This window comes from Clarias gariepinus, chromosome 9 (assembly GCF_024256425.1).
Source record: "Clarias gariepinus isolate MV-2021 ecotype Netherlands chromosome 9, CGAR_prim_01v2, whole genome shotgun sequence".
NCBI classification, from domain to species: domain Eukaryota; kingdom Metazoa; phylum Chordata; class Actinopteri; order Siluriformes; family Clariidae; genus Clarias; species Clarias gariepinus.
The window spans coordinates 22,550,161-22,555,205 of NC_071108.1; positions in this window are offsets into that span (position 1 = coordinate 22,550,161).

A 5,045-nucleotide genomic window follows, 5' to 3' on the forward strand; every position below is an offset into this window, starting at 1 on the left:
GCTTTTGGTTTACTTTTCAATTGCTAGGCAAGCAGTTACATTAGTAAAAACAATCCTCATTGTTAAATACAGTCTTACTTAAAAATAACTGCATTAGCTAAACTCTACTTAAAGAATAAAATTTATTTAAGTCTAATTAAAATCACTACGTTGTTGTTACAACCCAGTCTAGGATTCAGTCTAGGTTACAGCTGATGTGATGGGAATGTGTATTTGCTTGCACTCGGTGCGACAGAAGTGAGACAGAGACAGGACTCAAATGCATGCAAATGCAAAAAGATGTTTACTTTGAGTGAGGCACGCGCACTGAGACTGGGCATGGGAACCATTGGCTCAGCAGAAAAAGCATATATGGACTATTCATAAAACTTAACTGTAAAGTTTATTGGTCAATCTATTGGTCTGTCTGCTGTGCTTCGATAAGCTTTCTGGCACCAGGAGAGACTCGGTCAAATGCAGAAACGCGTTGTCTATCGAAAAGGTCTTTGTTTAGTTTTTACAATGGCTTGCAAAAGTATTCGGCCCCCTTGACCTTTTTTACATTTTGTTACATTACAGCCACAAATATGAACCAATTTTATTGGAATTCCATGTGAAAGACCAATACAAAGTGGTGTACACGTGAGAAGTGGAACGAAAATCATACATAATTCCAAACATTCTTTACAAATAAATAACTGCAAAGTGAGGTGTGCGTAATTATTCAGCCCCCTGAGTCAATACTTTTGTGGAACCACCTTTTGCTGCAATTACAGCTGCCAGTCTTTTAGGGTATGTCTCTACCAGCTTTGCATATCTAGAAATCCTTGCCCATTCTTCTTTGCAAAACAGCTCCAGCTCAGTCAGATTAGATGGACAGTGTTTGTGAACAGCAGTTTTTAGATCTTGCCACAGATTCTCGATTGGATTTAGATCTGGACTTTGACTGGGCCATTCTAACACATGGATATGTTTTGTTTTAAACCATTTCATTGTTGCCCTGGCTTTATGTTTAGGGTCGTTGTCCTGCTGGAAGGTGAACCTTCGCCCCAGTCTCAAGTCCTTTGCAGACTCCAAGAGGTTTTCTTCCAAGATTGTCCTGTATTTGGCTTCATCCATCTTCCCATAAACTCTGACCAATTTCCCTGTCCCATCTTAAGAATAGCACCCCCAGAGCATGATGCTGCCACCACCATATTTGACAGTGGGGATGGTGTGTTCAGAGTGATGTGCAGTGTTATTTTTCCGCCACACATAGCGTTTTGCATTTTGGCCAAAAAGTTCCATTTTGGTCTCATCTGACCAGAGCACCTTCTTCCACATGTTTGCTGTGCCCCCATATGGCTTGTGGCAAACTGCAAACTGGATTTTCTTCTTGCCACTCTTCCATAAAGGCCAACTTAGTGCAGTGCATGACTAATAGTTGTCCTTTGGACAGATTCCCCCACCTGAGCTGTAGATCTCTGCAGCTCGTCCAATGTCACCATGGGCCACTTGGCTGCATTTCTGATCAGCGCTCTCCTTGTTCGGCCTGTGAGTTTAGGTGGACGGCCTGGTCTTGGTAGGTTTACAGTTGTGCCATACTCCTCCCATTTCTGAATGATCGCTTGAACAGTCCTCGGTGGGATGTTAAAGGCTTTGAAAATCTTTTTGTAGCCTAAGCCTGCTTTAAATTTCTCAATAACTTTATCCCTGCCCTGTCTATTTAGTCATTAGCACTTATCAGGCAATGTCTATGGGCACTCAGACCAAAGGGGGCTGACTAACTACACACACCCCACTTTGCAGTTATTTATTTGTAAAAATGTTTGGAATCATGTATGATTTTTTTGTTCCACTTGCCAAGTGTTCACCACTTTGTATTGGTCTTTCATGTGGAATTCCAATGAAATTGATTAATGTTTGTGGCTGTAATGTGACAAAATGTGGAAAAGTTCAAGGGGGCCAAATACTTTTGCAAGCCACTGTATATGTTTTTATATGTTTGAACACCCGCTCCATCGACATCTGTTGCTACAAAGAATGTTCTAGTGAGATCCTGAAGAACAAAGGAGTGGAACAGACCCAGTGCTGAGGATGAGGGATTTTTCTGGAGAAATTTTAAGTGTGCCTCTGCGACAGCCGGGTCACTCCCAACAAGCGTGGACACCATCCAGTGCGTGGTCGAGCCTTCCGTTGCATCACAGTCGTAGCCGTGATGTCACAGCAGAGGCCAGTCCCAATGTTAGGTCTATGGGATTTTTTGGGGCGGTTTTTTGGGGATTCTGGGAGCACTGCTCCCCCCAAACCCCCCCCCCCCCCCATTGGACTTTTCGTGGCGATTAATTGCTCCCTTGGAAAAGTCATAGCACCCCATTCTCGAATAATTCGCACAATTTGACACTTCGTTCACGTATCTACGACAAACGGTGCTGGACTAGTTACGCGCCAAACATTTGTACGGAAGAAGAAGAATAATAAGAAAAATAATAAGCCTGTGAGATAGTAATAGTAGTGCAGGCACTGCAGAGAGATGATGAAAGAAATAAGTGATATCTTATCACTTACCGTACTTTCTTTCCAAATTCTCATGTGATACGACTTCTGCCAAAACTGCTTTCTACACAAAGCTCCACTAAGTCTTCTCCTCATTACTCCTTCTGCCTTAACGTCTCTGGCTTCTGATGACACATTCTATGACAGGAAAATTACAGCAATCAACTAGTCCTTTGCTCCCAACCCTAAACCAAAACTATAGGATCCCCCCCCCCCCTTAGCAGAATTCCCCAACCTGTCACCTAATGAGATTCAGCAGATCATCTCGTCATTTAATCCCACCACCTGTTCATTAGACCCAATCTCTTTCACAATCATCAATCATTTCATATCATCTGGTCATGTTCCTGTTGCTTTTAAGAAGGCAAGGGTTATTCCCATCCTAAAGAAACCCTACCTGGATCCAGCAGACGTCAGCAACAATCAGTATCGCTTCTCTCTTTTATTTCCAAAATTTTCGAAAGGACCGTTCACAACCAAATATCTCTTTCTCTCACAGAACAATCTTAATGACCCCAACCAATCCAGATTCAAAATGGGACACTCCACAGAGACTGCCCTTCTATCAATCACTGAGAAGCTTCATGCTTCTAGATCAGCTAAACTATCATCTGTCTTCATCCAAGGTGAACCACAAGATTCTATTAACTATTCTTACAAGCCTTGGATTCTGTGGAACAGCATCGCAATGACATGAAGGGTATCCACATCTGTCCCATGCAGACTTTTTACTGGTGTCCCACAGGGTTTAATACATGGTCTACTTCTGTTCTTCCTCTATACCTGGTCTCTTGGTAAGGTCATATGATCGCATGGCTTTTCCCCCACATTGTTATGCACATGATGTGCAACTTATTCTCTCCTTTCCTCCCTCAGACACTCAGGTTTTCACCCGGATCTCAGCATGTCTGGCAGACATCCCATCCTGGATGACAGTTCATCAGCTGAAGTTAAATCTGAGTAAAACTGAATTGCTGTTTATTCCTGGCGAGTCATCCCCAGATCAAGACCTTGTGACCTCTCTGGACAACAATCAGATTACTCCTTTAGCAATCAGCAGGACAATCATCTGTCATTTTTTTTCCCACATATTGCTAACTATACTCGCTCTTGTCAATTTCTTCTTTACAACATCAGAAGGAGCCGCCTATTTCTTTCTTGACAGGCTGCTCAGGTGCTTGTTCAGTCCCTTGTTATTTCAAGACTGGACTACTGCAACTCACTCCTGGATGGCCTCTGTCTGCCATTCGTCCTCTGCAGATGATCCAGAACGCAGCTGCTCGTCTTGTTTTCAACCTTCCCAAGTTCTCCCATACCACCCCACTTCTCTGCTCCCTGCACTGTCTTCCTGTAGCTGCCCGCATTAAGTTTAAAACCCTGATGCTTGCCTACAAAGCTAAAAATGGCCCAGCACCCACTTATCTCTTAGCTCTAATCACACCACGCACTGCACCATGTTCCCCGTGATTCTCCAGCATTGGTCGCATGGTTCTACCATCTCTCAGGGATCGAGGAAGACATTCATCCAGACTATTTTCCGTTTTGGCACCTAGGTGGTGGAATGAACATCCTCTAGATGTCCATGCAGCTGAGTTTTTGACAACCTTTAAACGACAACTCAAGATACATCTGTTTCTTCAATACTTGGACTGACACCCCCCCCCCAATCACCCAATATAAAAAAAAATCCAACTGTTTGACTGATTTGACTTAATTAGCAATGTAGTAACCCAGTGTAAGTAACTATCCAAGGATGGAAACTTCAAAGCACTTTTTATGTAAGTTGCTCTGGATAAGAGTGTCTGCCAAATGCCTAAATGTAAACATATGCAAACTGTAGTGGATCTAGTGTGTCGGGTAGTGAAGAGATGAAGTCTCTGACCAGCCATTTAAAGCAATTTATCACTACTGAGGTAAGGGCAGTAGTCATTGAGGGAAGCAGGATTTTTTTTTTTTTTGGGACAGGAACAATAATGGATCCTTTAAAGCAAGTGGGGATTACCGACTGGGTTAGGGAGGGGTTATTATATTAGGATAGGATATTATGTAATGTAGGATATTTGTAGGACACAGGTGCTAGCTGGTCTGTGCAGGCACTGAGGACCTGAGATTCCATCTGGTCCTGCTGTTCTCCTGAAGGCTCTTTTCACATAATGCTCAGAGATGATAAACGCATTTCCAGTGTTGGCATTCTCTTCTGTCTGCAGTTATTAGCTTTAGCATTAGCATTGTTAGCTGCAGCCTAGAAGCAAGTGTTTAGCTCATCTGCCAGAGTCCGCGTTCGGCATACCAGATGTTGGTGCTTTATAAACCGTTATTGGCCTTTTTTCCTCCCACAGGCTACCAGAGCCAATGTAAACTCTTGAGAAAGTTAAAAATTAATAAAAATTTGATAGTCAGTAGTTCCAAGTTGGGTGTGGAGGAGTACGTTAGAGGGACAACAATTGCGCTGTTGTACCAGCTGCTGTTCACTATTAGGCACCTGCTGCCTTCCCTTGACTTTGAGTCCCTTGTCCTGTCAATGCGATGAA